At 38.4% G+C, this 12,091-nt stretch overlaps 1 pseudogene; it reads right to left on the reverse strand.

Moving 5' to 3' along the window:
- Positions 1-857: 857 nt before the first annotated feature.
- On the reverse strand, positions 858-1,818 carry LOC128588377 (glyceraldehyde-3-phosphate dehydrogenase-like; annotated as a pseudogene).
- Positions 1,819-12,091: the final 10,273 nt, after the last annotated feature.

A 12,091-nucleotide genomic window follows, 5' to 3' on the forward strand; every position in this document is an offset into this window, starting at 1 on the left:
GTCTTGGGCCCCGTATGCCCGGGGAGGGTTGGTGCACTGCACCGCAGGGAAGTGCCGCGAGGCGTGACTCCCCCTCAGCCCGGTGCCCTCTCCTCACTCGGCGCGCCTCAGAGTCAATGCTGACCAGACACAACTCGGGGACTGTCCACTCCCCTTGAGAAATCACCCAAGGATCCGAAGTCCTGGGGGACAGGCCTCCAGACCTCAGTGGGCGGGAGGGGAGCGCCGGGGATTCAGGGTTGCCGGCAAAGGATTCCCAAAGTTTTATTCAGCCCTATGTCTGGCAGGAGAACGCCACGGCACCCCAGTAGGGGAGGTAGGTCCAGTTTTTAGAAGGTCTCTCCCGTGGAGTATAGTGGGAGGGGCTTTAATTTCTGCCCACTTGTTCAATTGTGGGGCTACAGAGCCGGTCTCATGGGGGAGGGGGACTCCCGTCCGCTTGGTGGTGGATTTTGTACCTTTTGTTTGCGTCCTTGTGATCACAACTTGCCTCAGCGGTGTTGATGTGCGTTCTTCAGCCTTCTCTCTTGGTGAGGCTCAAGTCCACCAGGATACTTACTAAATTCCTGTCCCTTAACTCTCCTTCTGGACGGGAGCCTTTGTTGAAAGCTGGCTTCAGTCCGCCATCTTGTCTCTCAGTCCCCCTTTTTATTTTTAAATTCAGGGAAATGTATTGATGTTACATGACAAGGTGGGGCTCCTTAGGCCCCTCCCATTCTTTAGGGGGTCTGGTGTGGAAACTATGTCGAGAGGAGATTCTTAGTGAGGTGGGGGATTGAGTAGGCAGGGGTACCCCAGCAGCTAAGGGCCTTTCTCTTCCTCTTGTGCTCTGGCTGGGGCTGTTGGTCTGGGGGTTCTTACTCCTTGGAGGCCATGTGGGCCATAAGGTCCACCACTCTGTTGCTGTAGCCAAATTCATTATCATACCAGGTAATGAGTTTGACAAAGTGGTCATTGAGGGCCATGCCAGCCCCAGCATCAAAGGTGGAAGAATGGGTGTCATCTCAGAGGAGATGAAATGGTGCTTGGTGAAACCCAGGATGCCCTTGAGGGGGCCCTCTGATGCCTGCTTCACCACTTTCTTGATATTATCGTATTTGGCAGCCTTATCCAGATGGCAGATGAGATCCACGACTGAAACGTTGGCAGTGGGGACCCAGAAGGCCATGCCAGTAAGCTTCCCATTCTGCTCAGGGATGACCTTGCCCACAGCCTTGACTGTACCACTTGAGGCAGTGATGATGTTCTGGAGAGCCCGGCGACCATCATGCCACAACTTCCCAGAGGGGCCATCCACAGTCTTCTGGATGACAGTGATGGAATGGACTGTGGTCATAAGTCCCTCCACAATGCCGAAGTTGTCATGGATGACCTTGGCCAAGGGGGCTAAGCAGTTGGTGGTGCAGGAGGCATTGCTGACAATGCTGAGGCTGTTTTTGTACTTCTTGTGATTCACACCCATCACAAACACGGGGGCATCAGAAGAAGGGGCAGTGATGATGACCCTTTTGGAACCCCCCTGTAGGTGAGCCCCAGCCTTCTCCATGGTGGTGAAGATGCTAGTGGACTCCACAATATACTCAGTGCCTGCCTCGCCCCATTTGATTTTGGTGGGATCTCACTCCTGGACGATGGTTATGGGATTTCCATTGATGACAAGCTTCCCGTACTTAGCCTTGACTGTGCATGGAATTTGCCATGGGTGGAATCATACTGGAACATGTAGACCATGTAGTTGAGGTCAATGAAAGGATCATTGATGGCAACAATATCCACTTTGCCAGAGTTAAAAGTAGCCCTGGTGCCCAGGCGCCCCATACGACCTTACTTTCACTATGGTGCCTGGGGGATGCGGCTGGCGCTGCACTAGAAGAAGTGGCTGGCTGATGAATGGGAGGACCAGAGAGCCTTAAAAATCTTTTTTAATTGACATATCATTATACATATTTAAGGAGTAATATTTTAATATATACAATGTGTAGTTGTAGTGATCGAATCAAGGTAAACAGGATATTTATCATCTCAAACATTTATCAATTCCTTTGTGTTGGGACCATTCAAAATCCTCTCTTGTAGCTATTTGAAAATATACAGTAAATTATTGTTAACAATTTAACCCTACAGTTCTATGGAATACTAGAAGTTATTCCTCACCTCAAGCTGTACTTTTGTATGCTTTAAGCAACTTCTTTTTTTTTTTTTTGAAGAAAGAATCAGCTTATGCTGTTTTTTCAGTGTATTCAAATTTGTAGAATAACATGATCACTGGCTTCATAAGCGCAAAGCTCTTAAGTCGTTTGCAGTAACAAGGGCATGTTCTAGTGTGGTCAGAACTTTTGTTTGCACCTGGTGTTTCACTTGATCACTGAGTAATTTAGTGATAATTATTGTTATTTTAAAACTAAAGTATAACATCAGAGGAGGATGAGAAACACAAAACACCCTATTTCCCAGAGGGTGTAGGGAAAGTGTTTCTAAGTGGTATGATAGAATTGTTGAAAGTACATTCAACAGTTAGTTGTAGAAGCTCAGAACCTAAATCATGGAATGATTTATTCTGCAGCTCAAAAAATTAGACTTTTTTATTTCATAAAGATGGAAAATTCAAACAAAGAAAAACTAGATTTTGGACACCACGAACCAGGGTTGGGAAACTATTGTATGTGGCTAAACATGATCATTCAGGACCAAGGACAAGGGCACAGGCAGGCCTTTCCCCACTTAAATTTTTTTTTTTTTGTTTTGTTTTGTTTTTTACTTTCCTTTTAAAAATTTTTTTGTTTGTTTTTACTTTCCTTTTTGTTTTTGAGGCAGAGTCTCACTCTGTGCCCTGGGTAGAGTGCTGTGGTGTCATCATGGCTCTCAGCAACCTCTAACTCTTGGGCTCAAGTGATCCTCTTATTTCAGCCTCCCAAGTAGCTGAAACTACCAGTGCCCACTATAATGCCCGGCTAGGCTAGTTTTTCTCTTTTTAGTAGAGATAGGGTCTTGCTCTTGCTCAGGCTGGTCTTCAACTCCTGAGCTTAAGCAATCCACCTGCCTTAGCCTCTAGAGTGCTAGGATTACAGGCATGAGCCCCCATGCCTGCCTTAAATTTTTTTTTTTTTTAAAGATTCATAGCTATGCTTTTAAGTTATTCATTTACTTCATTGATTCCTTCAGAAACTACCTCTGGAGTATCCAGTATTGTGACAGAGTGACATGGAGTAGAGCTCTGCTCTCATGCAACTTGAGTTCTCTTGGGTTCTTTTGCAGTTAGCTCTGGTGTGCAAATTCCCTTCTTCTGGAGTTTGGTTCTTCCTTCAAGGTAATTCTTCTCCTATGTAAATACTTCCTGGATTCTTCACCTGCTGGTCCTCTCCCAGGATTCTCCCTGACTTTCTCAGCAACCATTATTTTACTCTATATGTCTGTGAGAGTAACTTTTTTAGTTTCCTCATGTAAGTGAGGACATGAATTATTTATCTTTCTGTGCCTGACTTACTTCACTTGAACAATGTCTTCCAGGCTTATCTATGTTGCCACAAATGATGAGATTTCACCTTTTTTAATGGCTGCATAATATTCAATTGCAGATATATATCATATTTTCTCTATCTCTTTATCTGGTAATGAACACAGGTTGGTCCCATATCTTAGCTATTGTGAATAATGCTGTAATAAACATGGAAGTGCAGAAATATCTTCAATGTACTGATTTCCTTTCCTTTAGATACATATCCAATATAGGGTCACCAGATGTTATAGTAGCTCTATTTTTTTTTTTTTGAGAAATCTCCATAGTATTTTTCATAATAGCTACACTAATTTATATCCCCAGTGATATACAAGAGTTCTCTTTCTTCCTATCCTCATCAGCATTTATTACTTTTTTTTTTGTTTTGTTTTGTTTTGCTAATAGCCATTCTAACTGGGTTAAGACAATATCTCCTTGAAGTTTTGATTTGCATGTCCCTAATGATTTGTGATGTTAAACATTTTTTTCCAGATACCATTGGCCATTTGCACGTCTTCTTTTGAGAAATGTCTTTTCAGCTCACTCACCCATTTTTAAATCAGGTAACTTTTTTGTTGTTGTTGTTGCATGGCTTTAATTTCTTATATATTCTGGGTATTAATTTCTTGTTAAATAAATAGTTTGCAAATATTTTCTCTCAGTCTGCAGGTTATCTATTCACTCTGTTGGATGTTTTCTTTGCTATGCAGATTTTTAGTGAGATACAATCCCATTTGTCTGTTTTTGCCTTTGTGGCCTGTGTTTTCAAGGTTTTATCCACAAAAAATTTCCTAGACTAATGTTCTGATGCATTTTTCCTATGTTTTTTGCTAGTAGTTTTATAGTTTCTGGTCTTACATTTAAGTTTTTAATCCACCTACAGTTGACTTTTGTGTATGGTAAGAGATAAAGATTTTGTTTCATTTTTCTGCATATGGACATTCAGTTTTCTCAAAACCATTCCTATCCAATGGATGTTCTTGGTGCCTTTGTTGAAAATCAGTTGGCTGCAAATACATGAATTTATTTCTAGGTTTCTGTTCTGTTACATTGGTTTGTGTCTGCTTTTAGGTCAGCACCATGCTATTTTAATTCCTATAGCTTCTGGAATATTTTTAATTGGGGTATATGCATCCTTTTCAATATCTTTCATTAGTTTTTGTAGTTTTTATTGTAGAGATATTTCATTTTTTGGTTAAATTTATTTTTAGGTATTTGCTATTTTTGTGGCTGTTGTAAACTGGATTGCTTTTTTCTTCAGTTAGTTTGTAATTAGTGTAATAGAAACACTATTGATTTTTGTTTATTGATTTTGTATTCTGCAAATTTACAGAATTTATTTATCTGTCTAGAGTTCTTTGCTGGATTCTTAGTCAGATCATGCCATCTGCAAACAGGGACAATCCTCTTTTCCAAATTAGATGTCTTTTGTTTCTATCTCTTCCTTATTTGCTCTGGCTAAGACTTTCTTGTTAAATTTTTTTCTTCCTCATCGTCTCTGTATTGCTTTTTTTTGTTATATCCATTCTTTTTTGGGTAATTAAGTATTCATTACTGTGAAGTTTTTGTGTTTTTCAATATCTTTCCTGAGTTTTGTCCACATCTGTTTATAACTTGTTTTTCCATTCCTATTTTTCCATCTTTGAGTTTACAATTTTTTCTGTTGTTTCAAATCAGCAATTGTTTGTTCAATGACAAATTTATTTTGAAAAGTTGTGTTACAGTATTTTTCTGCTTCATGATTTCATTGTATCAGCTTCATAATTCATTTTATCACCAAAATATTCTGATAAACATTTTGTGCTTTATAAATATCAGAATTTTTAGTGGGTATTGTGTTTCTTTTGGTTTTCTTGCTTGTTTCTGTTCACATTTATTTGTATGGCAATTTTCTGTATCAGCAATATCAAGGAAAGAGTTTTGGTGGCTAACCTTATTTTCAGAGACCTTCTAACATTGTTACAGTGAAATGTGAAAAACAAATCTTGTTGTTGTTCTGTATTTTCCTAGTCTTGATTCTATCTTGTTCCAGTAGACTCTTTTATTTTACTCCCCTTACCCTTGCTTTAAACAATCTCTTTGCCACTAAACATTTAGGGCTACTTCCTTCTTCTAAGAAACCTACCTAGTCCAAAACACTCCAAAACTAAATGGATAAAAATAACATTTTATCTGCTCATGATTTTGTGGATTAGTTGGGCAGTGCTTATCTGAGACAGCTTGTTTTTGTTTCTCATGTTATCCCCTGGGCCTAATGAAATGGTGTAATTTGTACTGGAACATCTGATATGGCTTTGGCCACTCAGTTGGAATGTCTGGAATGGTCAGAATATGAGGGTCTTTTTCTCTGATGAGACTTTATTCCCCAGGAATCATGGATTTCTTTAGGTACTTTTTGTCTCATGCATTCTCCAGAGAGGTAGTTTGATTTCTTTCCATGGTGAGTCAGAGCTCCAATGGGACACAAATGCAAGCTATAGGATCACTCGAGGTCTGGCCTCAGAAGTTACAGTCTCACTTTCACCACACATTATTTCTCAAGGCAAGTCAAAGTGCAAACTCAAATTCAAGACTCCACCTCCCAGTGAAAAGAATGCCAAAGTCACATTATCAAAAATGCATGAGAGGTGGAAGATAGTGATGGCTACCTTTGGAAACAATCTATCATGCTTCTCAAGATCAATTTCTCTAGTTCCATGTACTTTCTAGGTTCTTTCTTTCTGATATTTTAATAGTCCTTGCTCAGGCCTACCACAGCTTAGATATGTTTTTAGCATATTTCACATTAAGGTGAAACTTCTACTTCTGGAAGTGAACCCTAATTGACATTATCTATGTTCCATGTTAATGGCCCCATTGCACCTGTATCATTTTTTCTTCTGTGTCACCTCTACTTGACCTCACAGCTCTAGAGCCAACTCTGATGCTCTTGGATGATTATTTACACTTTTAAAAAGTAAATTGAAGTTTATAGAATTTGTTTCCTAGTTATGTGGCAAGTGGCCTAGTTATGCAGCAATAGGCCATTTTTCTTGCTATAGACAGGTAGATATAGGTAGATACATACATACATAGATGAAAATATACACATGTATAGAGGAATGAATTGATAGATAGATAGATAGTTTCAAACTTAAGCAGCCACCATTATTTTATTTTATCTTAAAGTTGGATCCTCCTAGTTACAAATCTGAGGCATTACAGTTATATATGTCTTTAAAAATATGGTATTTAAGTGCTGCCTTAAACATTTTTATCTATTAAAATATATATTAAAAAGCACTTATGTTTGAGAACTATGTAAAAGTATATGCAGAATTTTAAGACAATATTCAATTTAGATGTCCCTTTAGGATAATTTTTTTAATTAGAAGAACTAGAAGTAAAAGGTGGAAAGATTTCTACCAAAAGTTGTCTGTGTTTTTATTTGGCATATTGACATATTATCTCATTCAGTCGAGTAACACAAAATGCTTCCAGGTCTTGGTCACTAGCAGGGCAATGCAAGGGAAAAGTTATCTACCAAGAATATTCCTGGGGAAGTCTGTTACTTGCTAGGAGGCCCTGCCTCAGAAAGAGCATGATCTCAGAAGCATTTTAATACCTAATTAATTATTTTCATCACTTAAAAAATAATTATTTAAAAAAATTAATTATTTTTTTCTAGATTAAAATCGAGAAACATATAACACCTAGCAAGTATTACTGAATGCTATATAAATTTTAAATTTTCAAACTTTTTTTGCCCATAAAACTTTATTAGCAATCCTAATCTGAGATTTAACAATTTTCCAAACTGAATCAATTGTTCTTATTCCAAAGGTGAAATTACAGTGCACACAGCAATTAAGTGGTACTCAGTCAGTGTAGAAAGAATTTTTTCCTATTAAAGTCCTCCAGGTAACAACTGAACATTTACACTGAACTAAAGATATCCTGATCTTTTTCCTTGTCTAGGTATAGGTTGAGAGAATATGTTACCTTGGGAACAGAGGGCACTCGATTGGCCTCTCTGGAAAGAAAAATATTACTCAGTCAGGTAAATGAGCTTTCTTAAATGTCAACAGTGATTTATTTTGCTTCATTAGAACTGAAATACCTTGTTACTCAAACTATAATCTATGAATCAGCAGCATTGTTATCACTTGGGCGCCTGTTACAAATACTACATATAAAAGCTCAAGTCCTGTAGATCAGAATTTGCACTTTAACAAGATCTACAGTTTGATTTTTACTCATATTAAAGTTTGAGAATTACTGCTATAATCTGTTCTTTTTTTTTTTTTTTTTTTGTAGAGACAGAGTCTCACTTTATGGCCCTCAGTAGAGTGCCATGGCCTCACACAGCTCACAGCAACCTCCAACTCCTGGGCTTATGCGATTCTCTTGCCTCAGCCTCCCGAGTAGCTGGGACTACAGGCGCCCGCCACAACGCCCGGCTATTTTTGGTTGCAGTTTGGCCGGGGCTGGCTTTGAACCCGCCACCCTCGGTATATGGGGCCGGCGCCCTACCGAGTGAGCCACAGGCACCGCCCTATAATCTGTTCTTAAAAGACCTGACTGCACAATTAATCCCATAATAAAAGTGTTCGTTAAAGCAAGATTAAATTTACTCATAACTTATAATAAGATAATAATAAAGTCCACAATTTGACACTGTGGTTGAAACTAAACAAAGGTCAAGAAGAAGAAAACTAGCTCCCACATCTTTGCAACTGTGAACTATGCTGCTATAAATATTCAAATGCAGATATCTTTTTAAGAAAATGTCTTTTTTTCTTTTGGGAAAAGTTACAATGCACACCCTCTGGGTGATGGGCCTATATAACTTTGACTCGAAGTATTCAAAAGTAATTTATGTAACTAAAAGTTGGTATCTTTATAATATTCTGAAATTTAAAAAAATAAGACATAGCCTTTACCTCTTAAAAAATGTGCAAACTAGGGGGATGGAGCAAGTTGACTTACCAGACACATCTTCTTACCAGCTACTCATGGTAAGACAAGAGAAAGTGGTCTTCAGCCACCACTGGCTGGGGAATCTGTGCAAATGTTACTCTGGGGACACAGTGAAACAGAGACTTCAGGAGCCAATGAGGAGGTCTGGAGCTGAAAAAAACCAACACAGAAGGCAGGTGTTTGGTACAGGCAGAGGCCACCGAGTTGTCTGGCTCTCCCACAGAAGTCTGGGGATAGAAAAGAGCTATGTTGTGGTATCTTGATTTTGGGCTAGGCTGCTCACTGGAGCAGCAAGTAGACTTGAACAGTGCCCGGATACAGGGGTTGAAAGTTAGGAAGGGTGGTTCTCCATCAGCTTAGCTGCTGGCAGGGTAATACCACTGTGGGAAGACTACTTGTGCAAGAGGATCAGTCTGCAGAGTCCTAGTACAAGGCAGACTCTGGTGCTCCTGTTGAGCTCCACTGTCCATCCTTGGGGTGTACTGATCAGCCCCCACAACCACCAAGAGGACCACATTATTATCAGGGGACACTGTCTGACAGGTCTCCTGGGAAGTCTGACAAGAGCTTTGGGAATCCAGTCCTGTAGGGACTGAATGCTGATGAAGCAAAAAGGCTCAGATTGAGGGCAAAAAATTCAGGAAGACAAAATCCTGTCTCCTCTACAATTAGAAAGTGGCTTTCAACCCCCAGATACACAATAAATTCAGTGTGTATTCTCTGTCTCCTAATGTTACAGCACCAGCTGGTGTTCAGGCAATATATTGTGATATATATATATATATATATATATATATATATATATATATATATATATATTCCACATGAACACACACACAGAGGGTGGACATAAAGTTTGTGTGCAATTAAAACCAGCTGTAACATAACTTTAAATTGCATGTGAACTTTATGTCCACCCTGTATACACACACAAGCATATGTATTGTTTTGCTTTTGTAAAATTTTTTTTCTTAGTTTTTACTTATCTATTTTTTTCTCTTTTGTTGTTATTGTTGTTGTTGTTTTTGTTGTTTTTTTTGCTTTGATTGTATTTTTATTTTTTTCAATAGCAAGGTCTCTTCCATTTTTGTTACCATTTTGAGCTGTTTTATTCTCTATTTTTTATTTCTCTTCTTTTACTTTAGTGGAGACTTTTCTACTTTTCTCATATTTGCCACATAAATTCCTCATACTACAGCTAAAATATCCTTTTTTCTCTTCTTTATTTTATACAATTATATTTTTAACCTTTTAATCTATTTTTATTATTTTTTCCACTTTTGCTCTTCTCTGAGGACTAGGAGACCACAGCATTAGTCTGGCTGGGGGATCATAGTATTGGCTGATCCAAGGATGAAATGAGCTCATGGTCTTGGGTGTCCTTCTAGCATTGGCCTTTTGAAGAAGATATTGGCAGCCCCTCATTACAACTTACTGCTGATTTCTTTCTATATTTGGCACAGGTGGGGTCTTGCTTTTAGCCAGGCTGTTAAGGAGCTCCTGAGTTAGAGAGACCTGCCCAGCCAAGCCCCTCAAAGGACTAGATCTGTGGGTATGGTTAAAGCACCCTGCCAAGCATCACAATTTCTCCTGTCACTCTCTCTCTTGCTGTCATTTTTGTACTCTTTTTTTCAATTCTTTCCTTCCAACCATCTCTCCTTCTCCTCCTCCTCCTCCTCCTTCTTCTTCTGTCTCTTTATCTTCTTCTTTTATTTCTCCCTTCTCACTCTTTCTCCTTATTTTCCCTTTGGCCTATGCTACTTCAACACCTAAGCTCTGAGACAAGGTAATTTAAAGTGAAAGAGGCAATGGAAAGGAAAAAGTAGAGGAAGGAAGTAAAGAAGAAGGAAATACACATGAGGAGGAACCAACAGAGAAATTGAAATATTAGAATAGAGTATACAAGGCAATATGAAAAACTAGAATAGATCTAGAGGATCATGAGATAGCTACCACAGAGGAATCCACCTATAAAGAATTAATGGAAATGGCAGAAAGGGGATTTCAAATGTGGATGGAAAAAATAATAAAGGGAATTGATGAGAAAGTGGAAAGCCAGAACCAAAAAATGGATAAAAGATATGAAGAATATAGAAAGCATATAGCAGAGCTTAAGGACTTAAAGAAATCAATCAGGGAATTTAAAGATTCGGTAAAAGGTATCAATAACAGATTAGACCATGGAGAAGAATGAATCTCAGAATTAGAGGATAAAGTTCATGAGCTAACCCAGGTAGTTAAAAAGGCAAAAAGAAGAGAGAGAAAGTAGAATATTCACTCAGAGAATTGTGGGACTTCACAATGCATTCAAACATATGAATAATAGGTATTCCTGAAGAGGAAGAATAACATCCTAAAGGAATGGAAGTCCTACTGGAGGATATCATAAATGAAAACTTCCCAAGTATCACTATAGATTTTGAAAAGCTCCATTTAGAGCAGTGGTTCTCAACCTTCCTAAATGCCTCCTAATGCCACAACCCTTTAATACAGTTCCTCATGTTGTGGTAACCCCCAACTAAAAAATTATTTTCGTAACTGTAATTTTGCTACTGTTATGAATCGTAATGTAAATATCTGATATGCAGGATATATTTTCATTGTTACAAATGGGTTGCAACCCACAGGTTGAAAACTACTGTTTTAGAGGAATATCAAACTCTGGGTCATCTCAACACAAATGGAGAATCTTCAAGACATATTGCAATGAACCTGTCCAAACTCAATATTTTGGAATCTGTCCAAAATCAGAATCTTTCAAAAGAAAATTCTGTAAATAGAATCCAAAGTTGATGGAGAAATCAAATCTTTTATGATATACAAACACTGAGGAAATTTGTCTAAGACCAGCTCTACAGGAAATGACCAAACTTGTTCTCCACACTGACCATCACAATGGACCACTAGCAAATAAACACCCAGAAACTAAAAGACAAAATCTAGTTTTCACAATGGCACAAAGGATAAAACTAAGAAATGGACCCTCACAAAATAAGGTAAAGAGAATTCCACTACTTTTATCAATCCCCTCAATAAATGTTAATGGCTTGAATTCCCCACTGAAGAGTCACAGGGTGGCTGACTGGATAAAAAAGCACAAGCCATCCACATGATGTCTCCAGGAAAAATACCTAGCTTCAAAGGATAAAACAAGACAAAGTATAAAGGAATGGAAAACAATATTTCAGGCAAATGGAAATCAGAAGAAAAGAGGGGTCGATCTTGTTTTCAGATACAAGTGGATTTAAAGTAAATAAAGTTAAGAAAGACAAAGATGGTGATATCATGCTGGTCAAAGGAACAATACATCAAGACAACATTTTAATTCTAAATATTTATGCACCCAACTTAAATGCTCTCAGATTTATGAAACAGACATTGATTGGTCTGAGCAATATGATGTCCTATAATTCCATGAGAACTTGGGACTTTAATAATCCTCTGGTTGAACTGGGAAGACCATCTAAACAGAAACTGAACAAAGATACAAAAGACTTAAAGGCAACCCTAGAACAAATAGGCTTAGTATACATACAAAACACCCCATCCAAAAGCTAAGGAACACACATTCTTCTCATCAGCCTATGGAACATACTCCAAAATAGATTATATCCTAGATCACAAATCAAACCTCGA

The sequence above is a fragment of the Nycticebus coucang genome, chromosome 1 (genome assembly GCF_027406575.1).
Source record: "Nycticebus coucang isolate mNycCou1 chromosome 1, mNycCou1.pri, whole genome shotgun sequence".
Classification (NCBI taxonomy): Eukaryota; Metazoa; Chordata; class Mammalia; order Primates; family Lorisidae; genus Nycticebus; species Nycticebus coucang.